At 40.0% G+C, this 22,465-nt stretch overlaps 1 long non-coding RNA gene across 2 annotated transcripts in view; it reads right to left on the bottom strand.

Annotated features, from left to right (window-relative positions):
• Positions 1-6,582: 6,582 nt before the first annotated feature.
• Positions 6,583-22,465, bottom strand: part of LOC120401806 — a 50,293-nt gene continuing 34,410 nt past the window's right edge. The window contains exons 2-3 of one of the 2 annotated variants that reach the window (XR_005596750.1): positions 13,631-13,731; positions 6,583-8,108 (exon numbers count right to left, since the gene is read on the bottom strand). This is a non-coding gene — a long non-coding RNA (uncharacterized LOC120401806). Of the gene's footprint in view, positions 8,109-10,664; positions 11,131-13,630; positions 13,732-22,465 lie in introns of those variants that run through there. The other variant, XR_005596751.1, reaches the window with a different exon arrangement.

Here is a 22,465-nt window from a genome sequence, read left to right as displayed (position 1 = left end):
CGCATTTTTCCTTGGCATTGTGGAATTAGTGCTACTGTGTAGAGGTGGGCAAATAACTGATTTTTTGGTTCGGTAGCAGTTCTGAATAAGAAATAGAAAAGTGGTTTTGGTTCCAATGGAATCAAATCTGAAATCTGTTGGAATTTTGGGGGAATTGAAAAAGTCTGTTTTGGGTCTGTTCCAGAGTAGGGATTCAACCTAGGTCTCCAACCACATCTCAGTAAAGTGCCATCGTCACTGGGCTAAAAGTTGTAAGGAGAGAGGTAAGGGGCAGTGGTGGCCACAGCTACACAACCACCTCCTTCTCCTCCGGCCACTTTTTAAATGCCCAGAATTATTAATGTCAAATTTGTGAATAGTTTCAGGCAAACCATAACTGAATTTTTCATCAAAAAATTATTTGTCCATAAAATTTCACCCATTACTATAGCAGTGCACAGTTAAACAGTTACCACCTCTCTTCTCTCCTTCTTCCACTCTCCCATACACATACCAACCAAGGCAAGGTGCATTTCCATTGTACAATATTAACTTTCTAAAGCACTTTAAAACCTTCAGGAGGAGAGGTGCTGTATACATAAAATATTGATATATTTTATGTTATATTTATGTAAATATTATTTTTGGGTAAAGAAGAGTCGTGATTTGAACAACATGCTATAATCTGTTAGTCATTGTCACTGGACAAGTTGATACAAAACTATAATATAGAATAATTAGTTTTTAAATTAAATTGACTCAACTTCATGTTAAAGACTTGAAATCAATTTATTAAGTTTATAAAAAAGAAAGCCCTTTTTGCAAAAAATAAAATAAACAATCCAATATAATATATTCATTATCAGCACTCAAGGTTTTGTTTTGCTCTTCTATACGCTTGATGGTATTTCTGGTACCCTGTAATGTTTCCATTTTTATATGATCCATTATATTAACAACCTAATGGGCCAAAACAAGAGAAGAATGATAGTAACAAAGACAACTTTGACAAATAAGAGAGGAATTGACCAGAGATACAGGATTATATGCATGCTTGTAAAAAATAAGCCACAATAGATACAAACAGTGGAGCATGTAGAGTGGTACGGTAGGGTGTGCTGCACCAGTAAGCACATTTATAGCCGGCACCCAGTACCAGAAAGACACAGGAGCAGCAGAACGTGGGGCTGCTGGGCGACCCCATGCCGGCAGCTTCTCCAGTGCGGCTGCACTGCCCCCAGTCCCTGTCCCCCCACAGCCCTTCCATGCAGCTGTGTTTCCTGAGTCCTGCATAGGATCTGTACAGCAGACCCCCAGGAGGACAGGGCTGGGGGTGAGGGTGGTACAGCCACACCAGAGGAGCTGCTGGCGTGGGGCCGCCCAGTAGCCCCACGTTCTGCTCCTTTTGCCACTGCAGTTCTGGAGAGCCCTGTGGTTTGGCACCGCAGGAGGAGGAGAGAGCTCCCTCCACCAGGTAATGTAGGTTGGATCATGGAGAGGGACGGGGGAGAATGTGGGGTGGCGTACCATTAAGAAAGGAATTCTACTTGCACCATTGGATACAAAGCGAGATTTAAGTAGGGGAGTGACTCTTAACAGGGGTTTTTAGATAGAGCATGATGGACAAAGAGAAAGTTGGCTTATACATTAAAGAAATCTCTGGTCCTGACAGTATAAATGATAACTTAACCTCCCAACTCAAAAAAATATTTTATTTATATTACTTTGTTTTACTTTCTAGTCATGTGAATGTGACAGAATTATCTTTTCAAAAGAAAAAAAATAATATATTAATCCACCAATTAGTTCTTTTACTTTTCTTTTGTGTTAAAACACACAGAGGCACAGTTAAAATGTCTTTCTTGATTATACTTTATAAAATGTTAGAGAGAAGATCATGTTGTTTGCTGTAACATAGTCTTGCTACAAACTTTTTACTTAATCTATTAAATGTTTTTCTTCTGCATCCCAAAGAAAGTGCAGTGAATAAAATGTACTCATTATTATAAGTGTTAGGATTAATTTTAACCTTACTGTTATTTTTTTCTGAATGACTCCTGTTCTTTAGTATTATGTTTATAGATAATATATACATACAATGGGAACCAAGTTTAAAAATGGGAATCACCCATTGATTTTAATTTGTTTCCTCTCTCTCTCTCTCTCTCTGCTTTGTGTTTACTTGCACCAGTTTACTCCCAATTTCATCTACTACTGTTGCAAGCATTTTAAATCAGTGCAAGTATTGTTACTTTTTATTTGCTAAATAAATACTCCATCTTCTTCCTTCGTGGAATCCCCCCCACACACATCTCCATTATTAAAGATTTTATTGGTTTCACAGTCCATTTTTTCTAGCAACTCCAAAATCACTCTTCTTTCAAGTCCTTCTCAACCATGCCCCCGTATAACTCTAATATTCTTCACTTAAAAGCTAATTGCTTCCTTTATTTAGCCAGTTCTCTCCTCTTTAAGGCTCTGATTCAGGAAAGTACTTGACTTGAGCATATGCTTAAATCTATGTGTCAAATGCTCACCTGAGCCAGGTGCCCCATGGTAATTAACAAATGACGGTTGAACTCAAAGCCATCTGGGGATTACAGTCCATAACAAATAATAGTTTTTCAGAGATACAAGGAAAATACTGTCAAGGTTAGGATCTGACTGGGCCAGGCTGCTTAGGTTATGGCAGGCAGAACATTCTTCCCCTGCCCTGGCTTCACTCAGAGCTAGCACTTAGTAGAAGCAGTCAGCCATTTTTATCTGTCCTGCCCTGATTGTGACCTCCACCTGCCCCTGGTCCTGCTAGGCACGGAGGACCAAGTCTTGCTGGTTTTGCCAGCAGTTGATCATGGGAGGCCTTGCTAGGCAACCTCTGGAAGTCTGAACTCACTGCTCTTCCCTTCAAAACACAACTTCTGAGAGTTGTGTGCACCAAGATGTTAGGGCCTCTGGCAGGGAGCAGCAAACACCTAGTACACCTGAACAGACTGTCCCGATTCAGGACGGCACATTCTGTAATGCTGTCCTGAATAGGGATACTTTCCTGAATCAGCTTCTCAGTGCACAATCTTCCCTACCAGTGCATCAATTATCTGACCACCTCCCTCAGTGGTGGCTTCAATCAGCTTTTCTGACAAAGTTTCCCGCCATTGCTATCACCAGTTAATTTCCAGTGTGGTAGCAATGGTAGGAGCTCCTGTGTAGACATGGAGTTCTGGTACATTGCTGGGGTTGTATAGTTTCAAACCCAGAAAAGTTGCAAGTTTACACTTCTGATACAAGAGAAATTCTTCTCCACAAAAACACATCTGGGTCCTAGTTTAGCAAAGCAGGTGGGCTTTGATTTGGTATCTCTAATCAGGAAGGGAGTTTAAGCACAGCACATGTTTAACTTTAAATTTCAGCATATCCTTAAGTGATTTCCTGAATCAGGGCTTCTAAGCATGTGCTTAAGCCCATAGGATTATTCACATGCTTAGGTGGCATGGTGGGTTGAGACCTTATAAAACAGGTAAAATCTTGCAGGTATAAGTTTGTCCAAAATGATTTATGAAACTTTTCAGTAATTTTAAAATGTCAATTTCATACAGCCCTACTCCTTAAATCCAAAAAGCAACTCAGTTTCTTATAAGGACATTTTTACAAGAACAGCCATTTTTAATAGAATGTCCTCATTCAGAAATAGACAAATGTCACACTATTTTTTTCAGTGTGCCACTCAAAATTTCTGCAACCTAAAACCTCCTCTACTTCTTGGTTTTCCTTTGATCCAGCCAACTAACTATGAATAGAAAAATTGACCTAATAGTTGGATAACTTGTAAAGTTCTTTGAAATCCACTGCAAAGTACTCAATAAGGCTAATGTTCTTTTCTCACTGAAAAAGGAGCTTGACTTCAGGTGCTGTTTTTATCAGAAGTGCACTTTTAAAATATTTTTAATTATAGGTTTACACTAACACTAAAATTGCCTGATATGTTGGAATCAAAAATAGGCTAATATTGTGTATATTACAACCCAGTGACATGACAGATTGCCCAGTGTTTGAAAACCCCTCTAAGAAGATTTCTGAATTTGGCTTTACACTGCTAAGGATTTTACTGCTGTAAAAAAGAAAGATACATTTCTCATCTCATCATATAATATCAGAAGTTTCCAGAAGGTATTCTGGAAACATTCACTGCAATCCAATGCATTAACTAAACAACTCTTCCAAAAGTTTAACACTCATACTGACTTCCTCCCTTCCCCCACAAGATGCTGCAGAAACAGTTTAAAGCTGATTCCAACTGGATGGAATGGATTCACTTCAGAAACAAAACCAGTGTTCTGGTTTCTGCTCTATGGAAAATAACAGCAACATGGATCAGAAAGTAGATTTATGTGAAAATTCCCTATGAGAGAAGTTTGCTCTGAAATTTCCCCTCAGGATGGTGGGGTTTCCCATATGGAAAAAAGGGGAGATCCACAAACTTTGGGGATCTTGGTGCTCCCCCAGGAGAAAAAGGCCATCCCCACAGCAGCACTCTGTCTCCACATCAGCCTTTTGTGACACTGCTCCAGCTTCATTGCAACATGATTTCAGAAACTATGCTGCCAGGCACTCCCAGCCAGAATCTAATCCTGAGACCCCAACTTATATCCTGACCCCGGAAAACATTTATGCATGTGTTTGAAGTTAAGCTTATGCTTAAATGTTAACCTATGTTATGAAGCTTTTCTGACTCAGGGACTCTGCAGGGAAGTTAATACAGTCTCTGGTTTCTGTTGAGCATTCTCCACTGAGTGAGAGAGTGAACAATGCAAAGTAACCCAGTTGTAAAATCCACTCATGAATCCCCGGACCCGCATAGAACTCGCAGTGTCAAAGAGGAGATGGTGCTTGCTCACTTTGACTATATGTGACTATTCTTTATTTGTGTAATCCTTCTGCCCCTCTGAGTTGGCAGCAACAAGGGCCGGGTTCAGTATCTAGGGGTTCCGTTTCAATAACGTAATGCAAAACCGGCTCAAGCCCCCACCCAGTGACCTGGGACAATTACATACCACCACCCCGGGCACCTCTAGAAGGCAATACTTCCCCTCTCGCAAGCACGGAGTCTGAATGTAGCAAAATCCTTTTAATAAAGGAGGGAAACAATGCGGCATTATGTTGGGGAAACACCACAAACAGGATTCATAACACAAACCATGAGCAAAAGACACACCCCCAAGTAAGTTTGGCAGTATCCTTTTCCTCTCTGGGTCTTAAGTCCAACTACCCAAAAGATCACCCCAAAGTCCCAAAAGTCTCTTGAGTCCAGCAACCCAAAAGTCTCTGTCCCTGGCCAGTGCAGCCCCAGAGTTCATCTGCAGAGTTTTACTCCACCCCACCCCAGCCTGGGTGGAAATGGAGGGGAGAATGGGGCTCATGGGGTGTTCAGGGGCACCTTACGTGGTCCGAGGCAGACTGCCTCTCCATGGGGTTCTGCTGCAGCCTTCACCATGAACTCCGCTCTACCAGCCACTCCGTTCTGCTCCTCCAGCCGTCCACGCAAACTGCTCAGCTCCACTCCGCTCACTGTTCCATGGGCTGCTCCAACCATCCCACAAACTGCTCCGCTCTGCCAGCCACTTAGCTATATATCTTCAGGATTCTCCTAACACAGTATTCAGTGATCTCAGCTCAGTAATTTTAGCTCTTTAGTGATTTCTGCTTGTAGTAGGGGAGCCCAGTGCTGGTGCACCATTGACCCAAAGTGAACTCAGCACAGCAACCTGTAACTAGACTCTTAATAGAATCAAAATTAGCTCTGCTATTCAACAGTGGAGAGAGGAGGAGGTGGTGCAAATGGTGTTCCAGGCCCACAGGGCCCATACCATCAGGTATACATACCTGTCCCCAACCTCTCTCTCTTCATTGGGTTTTGGAACCCATGCCCCTTTGTAGCAAGTGCTACTTAGTTGATGGTGAGACCCTCTGTCATAAAACAGTTTCATTGTCCTTGTTTCACATAATCAGGGTAAAAACACTTTATTCCTCCTGCCCCAACAACAGAGAAACTGGGGATCCCACCGCTGCCAAAGTGACTATTTTGGGCTGCTGTGGGTTCATGCTAGGTGGGGTGGGTGTGCCTATGCAATTCACCACCAGATGTCAGAGTAGAGCTCATCCTGACTCTGCTTACATTTGGGGCACGTGATTGGTAAAGCTGGCTGAACTGTTAGATACATTTATCAGATAACATATTTGATCTCTTTTTCTGAATGGATAGTTTTGTGAAGAAAATTTGATATTTACAAGTGTTTTCATTATTCATGATGGCAACCAAACAGTATATGAAAACAATACTGGGCTATGGGTCCTTCATGAAATGTTCACTTCAGCTACTTGCTGTTCATAGCTTGTGGTGTGTGGTTGCTCATGCAAGTATTTGTGATACCTTTGCTTTCTGTGAATATTCTTGTGAAAAAACCAAACCAAAAAATATTACTCAAACAAATGTATATGAAAAACATATTGGAAGCGTTCTCAGTGTTGAAGCAAATTTCATTTTTTATTTTAAAAAAATGAAGAATTTTTAAAAAATGTTCAGTGCCATTAATAACTCCAATTTCCATTCCAAATTTCAGTTCCAAGTGAGTCAATTAGTGACCTTTTTAATTAAAATGTAAATATTGAAAAATACAGCTAGTAAGAGTCACAACTGCAAGATATATAACCAGCTCATAATCATTCTGTTGAACAGAAGGCCACGATGCTGCAAAGACTTTTGCAAATGCTTAGTTTACACATGTAAGTAGTCCCACTGAAGTCAGTGGGGCTATTCATAAGTACAAAGTATGAGTGTAAATCTTTGCAGGATCAGCGCCTAATATTGCAAAAACAATTAAAAGGGAAATTGTTTTACAAACTTTGAGTTTTTAATTTTAAAAGCATGACACTGAAATATATTAACATGTAAAATACATTCTGCCCACGCTCAGTCTGAAGAACCCAGGCAGGTAAGTGCTGTGCCAAGGAGAAAAGACTTTCACCTTTCTACTGATTTCACTAAACCCACTATTGCACCACCTTTATGGGATGTGATTTCTAGCTCAGCCACATGACATGATATTATACATCTAAAAACTATAGACCCAAGCTTTAAAATCAGAGTAGCTGTGTTCTACTGCTTCTATTTTTTTCCTATGTATTGCCATCAAAAATACTTTCAAAATATTCAGTGATTATACTTATGTGAAATACAGAGCGATACATAACATGCAATGTCAGGTTAATGTTGTGAATTACACAACCTGAAGTATTAACTTATGCTATTTCAGCAATACACTGAAGTTTTGCAGTACTTCAAGCAGCCATGCTTTCACATCCATGTGTTCACCTCTAGCATATCTCCACTACACTCACTTTTTTCTTTCTCAAGTGTAACAAAAGGACTGTAATCAAATATGCCTAAGAAAAAGAGATCTGATGAGTAAAGCGAAGATATTTTAATGTAGTGGAAACTGATATGATGAAGTGCACAAAAATCGAGGTTAAAGGTGGCTACAATAAAAGGTTGAGTAAAAATTAATTTTATCTTACATTTTGCATAATATGGCATAAGCTATTCTTTTGTTTTGTTGCCTCTTTTTTTGGACCTTAATTTTCAGTTAGTCATTGGCTTACATCTTATCTCACACTATAATGGCAGAAATTAATGGGATAAAAGTACTCCATTCAAAGACAAATTATCATTTCACTGATCTACTTCACTGAGTGCAAATTCCCTCTGCGCCCATTAAAAGCTTTAGAGCAGTAGAAAAGTGCTAGTTAACTAAAATTGTGTTTCCTTTCTTAGACCGTAAAATTTTCATTTATTCTGTCTGTAATTCCCTTGTGTAAATACAGTAATTTTGAAGCCTTTCAGTATAGTGTGATACATATTTTGGCATTGTTGCATGTCTGGATTTCTTCCATGGTACTTTAATTTTGTGGTTCAGTGAGCAAAACTAAGACTTCTCCTGAAGGACTTGTACTTAAAACAGTCAGAAGTGTGCTGCCTCCTGAAACAGTCAATCTTCTCCCTTGACGAGACTGTCCAGCCACAGTCCATATAAACTCTCTCTCTTTTTTTTAAAGCTTACTTCCGTTCTTAGCAGTGGCTGGTTTCATGGAAACAACAAACCGCAGGAAAAGCCAAGAAAAGAAATATTTTCAGAAGATGATACAAACATGTAAAGTTCATTAAACTATTTGCAATTTCTACATTTGGAAGTCAAACTAAAATGTAATAAATGCTGATGATATCTTTAGATCTATCTGCATTTATTTGTAAATATATAGGGTTGAAATTCTCTCAGGTGTGAAGAGATTTTGTTATGGGTTGTTTAAACTTAAAAGAAAATATAAAGTGGGCTTTTGACATACAAAGAAAATAATACAGAGCAATTGTAATTTACCCACAAACTGCAATTCTATCCACTGCTAGAAGAAGAAGAAGAAGAAGAAAATGATGTCCACCGTAATTACCAAATAAACTGCATTGTCCTGGCATCAGAGTTTAAAAGTACAGTAACTCCTAACTTAATATTGTAGTTATGTTCCTGAAAATGCAACTTTATGCAAAATGATGTTAAGTGAATCCAATTTCCCCATAAGAATTAATGTAAATAGGTGGGGTTAGGTTCCAGGGAATTTTTTTTCCACCAGACAAAAGACATTATATACATATAGAGTATAAGTTTTAAACAATTTTAAACAAACAGTTTAATATTGTATACAACAATGAATGATTGTAAAGCTTGGTTGAGGTGGTGGAATATTTCCCAGGGAATTCTTTGCTGCTAAATGATTTAATATGGAGATAAACCTATCTCATAGAGCTGGAAGGGGACCCCGAAAGGTCATTGAGTCCAGCCCCTGCCTTCACTAGCAGGACCAAGTACTAATTTTGCCCCAGATCCCTAAGTGGCCCTCAAGGATTGAACTCACAACCCTAGGTTTAGCATACCCACGCTCAAACCACTGACTTATCTCTCCCCCAATAACAAACTAGCTCTTGGCTGAGCCCTCAAGGGTTAATACGCTGTTGTTAATGTAGTCTCATACTCTACAAGGCAGCACGGACTGAGACAGGAGGGAGGAAACACAATAGATGCAGGGCAGTAGCTGCAGACACTTCTCTGCAAAAACTGAAGATGATGATGAGCACTCGACTCCAACGAGAAACTGCAGAATTGGAATTAATTTGCAAACTAGACCTCTAGTCTCTAAGGTGCCACAGGTACTCCTCATTCTTTTCATTTATAAATGGAATCTTAATATATAGTGTAACATTTTTTGGCTGTTAGACAATACCAGCCTTTGTGGCAATAAAACCCCAAACCCAACTCTTTGGTGACAGCCTGGTGGCAGTCTTACATAATAAAGAGCTTCAAGTGTCTAGTAGAAGATGAACATGTGTCCCCTCTGTACCATTCTACCCTGATGATAAGCACCGTATTTCCATTTGCTGTTCAGCTCCCTGCTAATATTAAAAATAAAATAAAATATTCATTACAACCTTAAAAAATCAAACTACACTCCTTCAGAAGTGGTGTCAATCCCATTTAAAAGCTGCATGTAATACTTATGGATGCAGTCTTGTATTGCTTAGGCAGGTAGAAGTCCCATTGGCTTCAATGGGACCCTTTCCTGTGAGAGTCTAGAGTGGTGCCATATGTCAGAGTGCTTTAGGAAGGTTTACTGTCTATTGTGGTTCAGTGAAGACCCTCATGACACCCAAGGAATGGGAGGGTATCTGAATGAAAACCTTGGAAAGGGCAAATCTTCTACTTCCTCATAATCATAGAGACTTTGGGGGTTTCAAAAGCACCTGACACTTAAAAATCTAGGTTACTTTGAAAGTCAATGGGTAAAATCCTGGCCCACTGAAATCAATGGGGTTTTTGCCATTGACTTCCCTGGGACCTGGATTTCACTGACTGGAACTGACATGCTATTGAAAATGCTATCTTTCATCATAAAAGCAGCAGCAAGTTGGAGAATTATACAGGAGCATGGAGAAACCAAACATCCTGGAACAGACCTAAGCTCTGATTCTTGTAGGTTCTTAACCAATAGAAATCTAGGCTCAGGACCAAGATAGGAAAGTCCGCTGGGTTCAAGGAGGAAGTGTATGGCTGGTTAAGAAAAGGTCTGTAGCCTCATCTACTATCATTGCACAAAAATGGGTGCCCTGATTCAATGCATTCCTTGGCAGCCTGCTGGGACTAGGGGGCGCCTGTTAACATTTGTGAGGAATTTTTAAGGACCCAGAAAAATCAACTGAGATGGGATGGTAAAGTTTATTACTGAGTGTGCTACTTGGGGGGAATCTGGTCTTCTCTGTAATGACCTTTTTTATCTATCTGGGTTGAAGCAGCAGTGCCCAGAGGAGAAATCAATGGAATACTATGCATCTGCAATTCACTGGCCTTTAGGCTCTTCTTGACTGGACCAATATTTCCAAAAATAATGTAAGAGAATAATAATATAAACAGCACTTTTAGAAATAACAAATTCAGTCTTCCTGAACTATTAATCAAGTCTGATTTAATGGGATCATTATATCTGGCATTCTGCATGTGTTAATAGCATCTAACGCACAGATGCCTTTTTTTTTTTTGACTGTTGAATGAATAATGATCTTGGATTCAGGTTTTCTTAATGGCTCCTTAATAACAACTACTTTGGCTAGAAATGCAAGTAAAAATACATGACATTTATTTTATATTAACAGCATGGAAAATGTATGTTTGTAATCAAGGTAAAATTTTACAATGTAGCCCTAATGACTTCCACTGAAGAGGGGATGATTATGAAGAGTGCAACTTCCAGCATAAATAATGGTGTTACATTAGGCCATGATGGGAGAAGAAGTAAAAACATTGCTAATTTACAACGCAAGAATGAACTGACTCTTAAAAAAAAAAGACGATAAAAACTTGTAGAACTGAGGTCAGCAAAGCAAGGTTGGAAGTCAGTCTTCAGTTTTTTATAATTTGCCTTTTACTGGTAAGTGATAGAATGGTTAGGGAAGGGGAATTGGGTCAAAACCCAAGGGAATTCTTCCCCAGATGATCCTGGATGAACTTGAGCAAGTCCCTTAATCTTATTGGTCCCCAGTCTCCTCATATGTAAAATCTGTAAAAAAATAATACAAAATAAAGTAGGGAGAGCGTTTATTGGACTTTGTCCTGAATGAGTAAAATTTTCAAAACCACAAGTGATTTAGGAGCCCAAGTCTCACTGAAAGCCAGTTTGTGGGTTGGTGGGGGGGGGGAAGTGAGACAGGGTGTGGGTGCTGTCATTTGTGTGCGCACGCATGTGTATAATTTATTGCGGGGAAGGTAAGTCAAAGAGTGAATTTTGCATTTAGTTTTGAAAGTGGTCAGGTCCAGAGTCATTCTTATCTTTTGCGAGAGTGAGGAGGTCCAGCTGGAGTCTGATTCTCATTTATACACAGGCAACTTCACACCTCCATGATAGTCAGTGCTTGTATATCCTGGGAAATTTCCCAAAATCTGGGAATTTGTGAGTAAAATGTTTGAATGAAAATTCCCATTTTCCCAAGTTGAAACATTTTACTCACAAATCCCCAGGTTTGGGGAAATTTCCCAGGATATAGAAGCACTGTAAAAAACTTTATCTGGAAATTTTTCACTGGATTTGGGAATTTTTTAGTGCTAGGTTGGGAAAAGTTGGCATCACAATATAGAAGCACTGATGATAGTGTAATAGGGCCTCAAAATGAGTGTAATTTAAGGCATCTTTACACTACTCTTTACCACACTGTTGTACATATGAATCAAGCACCATGAGAAAGCTCTGTCTACTGACTTTCTCTATCAGTTGACAGTTTCATTGCTCCAGTAGAACACATCTGCTGAGGGAAGTTGTCAAGGTTCCTTCCCCACTCTGAACTTTAGAGTACAGATGTGGGGACCTGCATGGACACTTCTAAGCTTAATTATCAGCTTAGATCTGGTATCGCTGCCACCACCCCCAAGCACTACTTTTCTTCCCTGGGTAGCCTTGAGAGACCTCACCAATTTCCTGGTGAGCACAGATCCAAACCCCTTGGATCTTAAAACAAGGAAAAAATCAATCAGGTATTTTAAAAGAAGGCTTTTAATTAAAGAAAAGAAAGGTAAAAGAAAACTCTCTGGGAGAGATTAGCATACCAGATACTCTCACAGACAACAGATTCAAAACACAGAGGATGTTCCCCTGGGCAAAAATCTTAATACACACAAGAATACCCAAATTTGATAATCCCTTTAATGGTACCAAGACAAGTTACAAAGAAAATAAACATAAACCTATTTATCCCTTTCTAAAACTTACTACTCTGATAAGAGGCTGGTTCCTTGATCTTTTCCACTCCGGCTGAAACTGAAACTCTAAACAAAGGAAAACTTCCCTCCTTCCTTTTGAAACATCTTGTTCCCTCATTGGTTCCTCTGGTCAGGTGTCAGCTAGGCTAGATGAACTTCTTAACCCTTTACAGGTAAAAGAGGCATTAACCCTTAACTATCTGTTTATGACAGAAGTCATGGTTGACTTTGAATATTAATGACTATAGTCATTAATTGAAGAAAATTATATGTGTGAGTTTGAGATGATCTATGCTACAAAGCACACAAGTTTCTGTATTTTGTATCATTTGGGGCTCTCTCTGACAGTTTCATTTCTGGATGTGAGGAGCAGTAATCAAGCCTGAATGCCAAAAATGCCTGGATCATCAGGCCCAGGTCTGATTATATAGGATGTGGTATGTTCTTCTGGCCAAATGCAGCTGGAAATGGGTGTTTTTTGCAATTGTAGATTTCACTTGTAGTGGCACTTAGTACCACTGAGGATCCTAAGACCATCGATCAACTTAATCTGTGGACAGTTGCCAACAATAAAATGGGGATGTAAGGAAGCTCATTTTTCTAAATGCTTCCCTCTTCCTACAATCATTACCAGCCAGCTGCTCTTCATCAGGGTGCTTATAGCAAGCTAACTTCTAGCCCTGAAAATTCAACCTGTGATCTGAGAGTCAAGCTGGGTGTTATTTTCATTCATCAGTATCACAGTTTAGGGCAACTGCATCTTATTCCCCCTCCAGGGTCCCTCAAGGGCACTCCTATAAGCTCCCAGATTGTTAGCCATCACCTCTCTTTGGTATATCCCTGTGTCTCTCCCTCTTCTAACAGGTATTTTTTCTAGGCTGCACAGTTCCTGATCTTACACTGTGATATTCCCAGCAAGCCAGAGTGCCTAAACAAACCAGCATGTGCGCTTTGCATTCTCTCTGAGGCTATGAACAGCTGTAATTAGTAGCTGTCACAAGTTACCACATACCTCTGTCTAAGCAAGCACATTTATTCTTATGGTGAAAGTATTACACAAAAATTTATTAAAGACAATAAAAACACCTAAGTACACCTCTACCTAGATATAACGCTGTCCTCGGGAGCCAAAAAATCTTACCACGTTATAGGTGAAACCACGTTATATTGAACTTGTTTTGATCCATTGGAGTACACAGCCTCCCCTCCCCTCCCCCTGGAGCACTGCATTACCGTGTTATATCTGAATTCATGTTATATCGAGTCACGTTATATTGAGGTAGAAGTGTATGTACTAAAAAACTTACCAGATGTCACTCCAGCTCCAGCCTCAGGCTCTGGCAGATGTCAGTCCTTCCAATCCTTCACAAAGATTGGGGCTCCCAGACAGAAGGGCTCTGTCCCTTTGCTAGATCAGAAAGAAGGTCCTGAGTCAGTTTAAACTCAGGCCATTTGTCCAAAAGTTTTTTATTGGTCTATAGGTTTCTGGGGAATCTAGTTTGAGCTAGCATGTGCAAACCTACCCAGGTGATGGTACCTCTCAGTGAGATTACCTGATTGATTTGTGTTAATCATCACCCACTGTTTTTAGTTCCTGTAGGAGATGTGGTAGCCCTCCCTCACAGATTAGCACACAATCATACATAAACCATTCATTTAAAACAATGGTCTCCAGAGATACTGCATGGAGTTTTGATATTTGTCACACCTTCTCAATAAAGAAGTTACATAGAATCCTAGCCCACAATAATACATAAACTTAATACCATAAGGTCTTTCAAGGATATTGCAGAAAATTGCCATATCTCTCGCAATCACCATCAGTAATACAGGTTTTGCAGGCAAAATTAACCACTTAGTGACACCTGTGCAATTCCGTTGCTTTCAGTGGAGGCACACAGGTTTGGAACTTAGTGATCAATTCTGTTGATGATGAAGAGCAGACACAGAATCCAGATGATGCTCTTTCAGGGTTGTCTACACACAAGACAGACTAACTTCAGAGGCTTCTAGAGTGAAAGCAAGCACATTATAACAACACTTAGGTAATACAGAGTGATTGTTTTAGCCGCTGATGAAATGTACTAAATCAAACTGTGACAGGCCAGCCAACTCAAGCTTAAAACACCATGCTTCAATTAAGGGGTTGTGTGTGTGGACAGGATTCGAGTTAGTTAACACTGCAGTGAAGAGTTAGTTGCACTGGCTTTCCAAGGATAACAGGAATAAAAAAGCAATGAAAATGTATTTTTGTGACTAAAATGGGCAGTTGTGACTCTCAATACATCCAAGGAAAAGATATACGTATTTTTACATAATAACCATTGTGATTGCTGTCCTTTTAAAAAACACCACTGAGTACAAGTGAAAGCTATCTAGATTCTGAAAGCAGAGATAAAATTGATATGAAAGGATGGGTTCCTGTCCAGATCTGAACTTTTCCAAAGTTAAGGGCTGTTCTAATATGGTTTTGCCCCTCCCCTCTCTAGCTGAGAGATGTTCTCTAGTAAATTTGTTTTAATATTAATTAATTTTGACAGATTGAAAGATTACCCCTATCTGGTTTCTCTTGAATTCATGGATCATTAATTTCTTATCTTTTCATTATGTTGTCCTGAGAGAAGCCATCACCAAGTTAAATGAACATTGTGGAAAATTATCATAACCCCATCTGTGTCTCCTTCCTCCCCTCCCAAGAAGATTCCTAACTGGGTAGAGGTTTAGAGTATGCATTTTATTCAACATATGATAAATCTCTTACATGCTTTACATTCTCTGGGTCCTTGACTTACTCACACCTTTTATATGTGATGCGATTCAGAAGAGCACAAGATGGCATTTAAAAAACATATCAAAAGTGCCAAGTACCCATTAGAGATTGACAACTGATCCTCAGATAGAAAAGATAAGCATCTGAAGGTTTAAAATCGTCCAGTTTGTTGCACTCCTATAAATTAAGATTAACTGAATCAATCCAAATCTTCTTCAGAGAATACCAATGTTTGTGTGCGCGCATAAATATACATATGTATGCACATAATGTATATTCCAAGTTTTACCTCAGCACATATTTTTATGGTTGACGGACCATTCACTATTGGATAGCGGTGCAAAAATATACCACTAGAAAAATTAATCACAAAAAAATATTACTTATAAATCATAGTGCCAGAAAATAATCTCCAAGAATGAGTAATCTTTCACAGCCTAAAACAATTTCACAGCGCATATTCTAAATGCTACAACATACGACTATCCACTCACACTAGGAAAATGAAGCCTTTTAAGTACAGTGTTCAAGTCCCTTTATAGCCACACTACGACTTATCCAAATCCTTGGCAGTATCGTTTAGAATTCTGCCTTTTCCATTTCCTGTTTGCATATCAAACTTTCTTTAAAATGCATTAGAAATATCTAAAAATAGAGGGAGGAAAAATAGAATGTTGCAACACTGGGGATTCAGTGACTTCAATGTTTGTGCTCCCACACTTTATCTTTTGCAAACAGTTGTCTCCAAGGCGGACGGTATGATACACTGAAATAACAAGTTGCAAGGAACAGCTGCTTTCTTACTGAGAAGTTACCTACTAGTAATAAGGGGAGGAAAGCAGTTAAGTATTCACAAATTGAATTTGAAAGTAGCACAATGCCATACAAAAGGGATTTATATTAAATACTGAACCAAAGGAGTATAGTTGATTGTGGGATAACAAGTAAGCTATTTTAAGCAATTTTTGTTTTAAACAAATGGAAAGGGAAATTCAATTTCACTCATTGTCCAAGAGATTACATCATTTAGATCTGTAATAGTCATGCAGTACCTGGTAAACAGGCCCATCAGTTTCATGTTCATTTGATACAGCTTATGGAAAGTCACTGTAATCAGAAGTCATTACTATCAGCACACCTTAGCAGTCATTTTAATCAGTCATTGGGAAAGTCAGCAGCAAGTGTGGCTAAGTCGATACATCTTTGCTGAAATCTGCCACTGTGATTTTAGTAGTGGTCTTGAAGACAGGCTACATGATACTATTCAAAATCAGTAATGACAGAATCAAGGACTACTTTGGACGGATGTCACACTTGATTGTATAAAGACACTAACAAAGCTTATTCAACTAAAGCAGTGGCTAATGATTCACATGATTTGCAGATAAAATGAGTACCTACTAACCTTAGAGAACAAAGGTATGCATAGACTATAAACACAAAGCCTCATTCTGATCTCACATTGTTTTCATACCTGTGAAGCTTCATGGACTTCAATTACTCCTGATTTACACCAGTATAAGTGAGACAGAATCAGGTCTCACATGGTTGGAAGCATGCAGAGAAACATGGCTCGGCGCCCCCTTTGAGCCTACACCAACTCTCTCCAAAGAAAAGAATGGTTAAATAGATTGGCTAAGATAAAGTGGGACAGAGTTTTCAGACTCCTGAGATAGTAACTATGGGGAAAAAAATCCTTATGGTATGACTTAAGCCTGAACTTCAAATTAAAAATGGTGTGGACCTGATTCTCCCTTCACACTGATGTAAATCATGAATAATGTCATTGAAATCAATGGATTTACACTAGTGTTAGATGAGATTTGGGCCCTGTGAATAAAATGATAAATGTGAAGAGTGGGTTACTTATGCTGAGTCCACCATTGATTTCAGTGGACCACTTCTGGTCCAGCTTAATGGTCCAGTTATTGGGCTTAAAAAAAAGGCACTAGAATCTGGCCTTGCTATATCTGTGTAAATCTCATAACAGTGGAACTTGCATACCAAACAGGCATGTAAAACTTAATTCATATTAGGAAAGCCATTTGAGAGCCTTGGATGAACAGTGCTCTCTAAGTGCAAAGTATTATTTTGTTTGAAATTAGTACATGGACTCTAACCTCCAAAAATTTTCCTCACCTGCTAGTCTAACTCCTCAGGGCATCTCCTACCACTTTCTCCAGCTGGATATAAAACGATCTCCTAGGAATGCTGGGTCTGCCATTGATAAATGATTGAATTTTCTTACTTTAAAGTCCCAACAAAAACCCATTGCAGTAGTAGTGAAAATAGTACAGTAAGTTGTCTGTAGGGTGTAAATCGGTCAGAGTATGAATGTACACAACAACAAAAAAAAGTAAACATTCCAAAACTGATATCACATGATACTTTTTCTAATCCCAATGTATAAGTTTTTAGTACTGTTTGCATTATTTCAGCATTTTAATTTCAATTCCTGATGGAAAATGATAAGAAAACAATAAGTAACAAAAATTAAATCAATTTTAATTTGAATCAAATGCAATAAGGCCTTGAGAAAGGCTTGGTTCCTATTTAGTTAATTTAAGCAGTGGCTTGGATTAGTTACATTAGAAAAAATCACAAGTAGTTCATCCAGAATATCTAGTGACCTACAGTATTAGCTGGCCCAGATTTTCAGTTTCAGTTTTAACATTAACTCAGAATTTTTAAACACTGCACAAGTGGAGCAAGACTTCAAAGCGAGATAACAGGCCAGATTCTGTGCCCCACTCCTCTGTCCTGGTGCGGCTCAGATGGCAAAAAAGGAGCAGAAACTGGTTGCAGCCCCTAGCAGGGGATTCCCCTAGGATGTAGGAGTCTCCAGCAACCTGGTATAGCAGGTTCCTAATACACCCTTTCTGCAGCTCCTAATAGAGGGGGCAGAAGGGATGGGAAGACGACACAGCCAAAATATCATCCACACCAGCTATGTTCAGCTGGTAGATGCTCCCTCTCGGGGATTGTAACCAATTGGAGAATGTTAGAGTAGGTCTTGAGCACCTCTAGTCTGCACCCAGGGCCAGGTTGGTCACAGAATCAAGGAGGGTGTATCCAGCAATCTGACAACTTCCCCTCCCTCCCCCAAGCTGTGCCCAGCTGGGTGCTGTATAGATTTTTTTTGGCCCAGAAGCATTTGCAACTGAAGGTGAGGTCATGACCCTTCCTTGTGAATTAACTCTCAGACTCTCACTTCCTGTCTGCTGCAAGCACTGAGCAGCACCTTGTCACAGTCCACAGACATTTTGTTCTATAAAGTTTGAGCAAGAGTTTTATTGCTCTATATTAAAAATTTTAATTAAAAAGGAAGAGTGTAAGTTGCAAATGCAATGCTCTAGTAAAGGATGGCCAGCCAGCAGGCAGGAGCTATTTAAAAAAAAAAAATTCTTCCCTATTTTTGTATATATGTGTGTGTGTGTGCGCGTGCCCACCAACCATGGCTTTCAATCCTAGTCCCCTAAGGCTGCTTTAAACTTTTAATTTTTCTTTAAGAAGCTTGGGGGCAATAAAAGTTACTGATTTCACTATTGAAACATAACACAAAAATATGTCTTAAACAGCAGCTAGCTTTTTGGAAACGTACGGCTGGCACATTAAGAACCACTTTCTTGCCAGCCCAAAAGTTGTTCATCGCATCTGTTATTTCTCCTGGAAATTATAAACAGTGGACTTTCCAGCCAGGAACCACATATTTTTAAACAATTCCTGTTTCTTGTGAAAGACAGGCCTAAATTCAATGCATCCTCTTTTTAACATGTTGTATCTACTATACTGTGTGTATGGGGATGGGGTGGGGGGGGGGGAGTTTTATGTAAAAGCATGTCCAAAAATCTCTCTCATCACAGGAGCAAGAGGTCACAGGACCCTCTTCTCCTCCCTCTCCCAATAAATCAGCATGGCCATATTTCCTATGTAGCAATCAAAAGATTGCTTAGTGTGTGGTCTGGGTGCTGTACCTGCCAGTTCACCACAGCTCCAAGGGAGTATGGCCCTGTCATATCTACAAAGGGAAGGGTAACAACCCTCCTGTATACAATACTATAAAAATCCCTCCTGGCCAGAGGCACCAAAATCCTTTTACTTATAAAGGGTTAAGAAGCTCAGGAAACCTGGCTGACACATGACCCAAAGGACCAATAAGGGGACAAGATACTTTCAAATCTTGAGGGGGGAGGGGGCTTTTGTTTGTGCTTTTTCTTTTGATGGTGTTTGCTCTTGGGACTAATGCCACGTCTATACTTACCATCCGGGTCGACGCGGCGAGTTCGACTTCTCGGAGTTCGAACTATCGCGTCTGATCTAGACGCGATAGTTCGAACCCCGGAAGCGCTAGTTCGAACTCCGGTACTCCACCGCGGCAGGAGGAGTTGCCGGAGTCGACCTTGGAGCCGCGGCGTTCGCTTCCGCGGCGTCTGGATGGGTAAGTTATTCGAACTAGGGTAGTTCGAATTCAGCTACGTTATTCACGTAGCTGAATTCGCGTACCCTAGTTCGAATTAGGGGCTGTGTGTAGACCAGGGCTTAGAGGGACCGGACATCAATCCATGTTCTCCAAATCTTTCTGAACAACTCTCACATTTCAAACTTGTAAGTAACAGCCAGGCAAGGCGTATTAATTTATCTCTGTTTTCTCAGCTTGTGAACTTTACCTTTGCTAGAAGGAGGTATCCCTGTTTTGTTATAACTTTGAAACTAAGGCTAGAGGGAGTTCCTCTGGGCTCTTTGAATCTGATTGCCCTGTAAAGTTATTTCCATCCTGATTTTACAGAGATGATTTTTATATTTTCTTCTTAATAAAATCCTTCTTTTAAGAACCTGACTGATTTTTCCACTGTCCAAAGACCCAGGGTTTTGGGTCTTTGATCGCATTGTAGCCAATTGGTTAGGATATTATTCTCAAGCCTCCCCAGGAAAGGGGGTGTAAAGGCTTGGGGGGATATTCTGGGGGAAGAGGAACTCAAAGTGGTCCTTTCCCTGTTTCTTGTTAAATCACTTGGTGGTGGCAGCGTACCAGGTTTTAACCTAAGCTGGTAGAAATAAGCTTAGGGAGCTTTCATGTGGGTCCCTAGAGTTCAGAGTGAGGAAGGAACCCTGACAGGCCCGCAGTTCGAGGGCATTGTCAGTGCACCCCAGATCACTAGTACACGTGTCCCTAGATGAGGGAAGCATGTTGCATCACACTACAGGTCATATTCTGCCCACTTATTCCTCTTCAATAGTGTTTTATTCCTCAAGCAATTCTACTGAACTGCCATGTGTGGTCTTCACCTGCACAGGTGACAGGTGCTTTAGAAACTCTTAAAAAGCACTAGGCTGTGCATAAGTCACTTGGTCACTCCACCACTCTAGCACAGGGCCGGCCCACAACATTTTAGCACCTGAGGCGGGAAGCTCAAATGACGCCTCGATGCCCCCTCGCTTGGGCCAAAACTTTGAAAGGTCTCAATTCTGCCTTCTTCCTGTTCTACTCCTCTCATGGTACTGCTCTGCTACCTATCCCAATAAAGGAGAACTAACAACTTAAAATGCCTTGTTCAAAAATTTTAAGTAACACTTAACTTTCAAACACCTGAATAGCAAATGTAACTTTTCTTGTCTGCATAATAAATACTGGCATATTTATCTGTTTGGATAATTAAAGTGGTGCTTTCCATGCCTTCTTGGTTGCAAAGATTTGAACTGCTTCCTGAAGGTCCACAGTCTGGGCCAACTCATGCCCTATTGAGATGGTTGCAAGGCCGACCAGCCTCTCCTGTGTCATTGTGGAGTGTAGATGTATTTTTATTAACTTCAGCTTGGAGAAGCTGCATTCTCCACTGGCAACTGTTACAGGAAGTGTTAGAAGTATGTGCAGAGCAACAAAAGCATTTGGAAAGAGGGTGGTCATCTTATTTGTGCACATATATTCCAGAACAGCCTTTGGAGTTGATCCTGCTGAAATGTATCTTGAAAGGGCTTTCAGTTCATCACCTAAATCACTCGCATCAATATTGAGCATGTCATCAAGTATCAAAACTGTCTCTAGTGCCCTGCATTGCTGGTGTAGATTTTCTTCAAGTATAGTGAGTGAGTTTTGGAATATCATACAACATCCCAAATATACTGCTGTGTTCCTTAAGCTGCATGAAACATTCCTCAGCTGACTGTATTGCACAATCTAGCACCCGGTTAAAGAATTCAACTTTGAATTGTTGTTTGAGGTCTCTTATGGGATTATCTCGTAATCAAAATATCTTCTTCTTCAGTGACTCTTGTATTCTTGAATGGGTGGGAAAATAGCTTCAGTGTGAAGTTCCTCTGCCAACTTCTGTGCACTCTTCAGAATGTTTTGAAATCCCTCATCTGACTGGTAAGACTGTAGGTATGACTTTGCTTTGTCCAGTTGTTCCATTGCTCCAGATATATCAAGGTCGACACCTTGGAGTCTCTTGCTTACAACATTTATTTCAAACAGTGTGTCATGCCACAACACTAAGCCACACAGAAATTTGAAATTATGTATGTTTCTGGTGATTCCATTTCCCTCTGCCACTGTTCTCCCACGAACAGTTCCTGTCATAGCATTATCCTCCATAATGGCAAGTATGGCATCATCTATCTTCCCATTTTGGTCTTTGATAGGCTTTATCACCTCCACTCAACTTTCCCATCGTGTGGCACTCAGTGGTTTCAGTGTCAGGGAGGATGTTCCCAGATGTTGCTTCAAAATTTACCATCGATGAGTTGATGCAGAGAAAAATACATAGATGCTTTGAATTACATTAAAAAATTCAGCAGCCTCACTAGAAGCTGATGATGCATCACTGACCACCAAGTTCAATGGATGAGAACTGCGTGGGACAAAAAAAGCTTTAGGGTTTAACTCTCAGGTCCATGTCTGCACTCCTCTGTTCTTTCCTCTCATGTTGGCACCATTATTGTAGCCTTGACCTCTCATGTCAGCTATCACAATTCCCATATCTTCCAGGTTTTAAAGAAGCACATTTGTCATACCAGCTCCTGTGGTATCATCAATGTCAATAAATTCTAGAAAATGCTCTCGGACAGTCACCATTGCAGGGACATTTTCACTAGGTTCTGTTACAAAATGAACCCTTAAAGTCATTTGTTCCATATGGCTGATGTCAGGTGTGCAGTTCACAATAACAGAGTAATATCTTGCTGACTTCAGATCTTCCACAATCTTCTGTTTGACTTTTGCTCCCAGTAACTGTATGATCTCATTTTGAATTGTTTTTTCAAGGTAGAGGTGTGTGTACATTTCTTGGGTGGTGACTCTTAGATGCTCCTGGAGTACAGCATCAAACTCAGCCATCAGCAACACAATTTTAAGGAAGTTTCCATTGTTTGGCAC

The sequence above is a fragment of the Mauremys reevesii genome, linkage group 3 (assembly GCF_016161935.1).
Source record: "Mauremys reevesii isolate NIE-2019 linkage group 3, ASM1616193v1, whole genome shotgun sequence".
NCBI classification, from domain to species: domain Eukaryota; kingdom Metazoa; phylum Chordata; order Testudines; family Geoemydidae; genus Mauremys; species Mauremys reevesii.
Note: the sequence above shows the minus strand (reverse complement) of the source record. Positions and strands in the feature narration are given on the sequence as shown.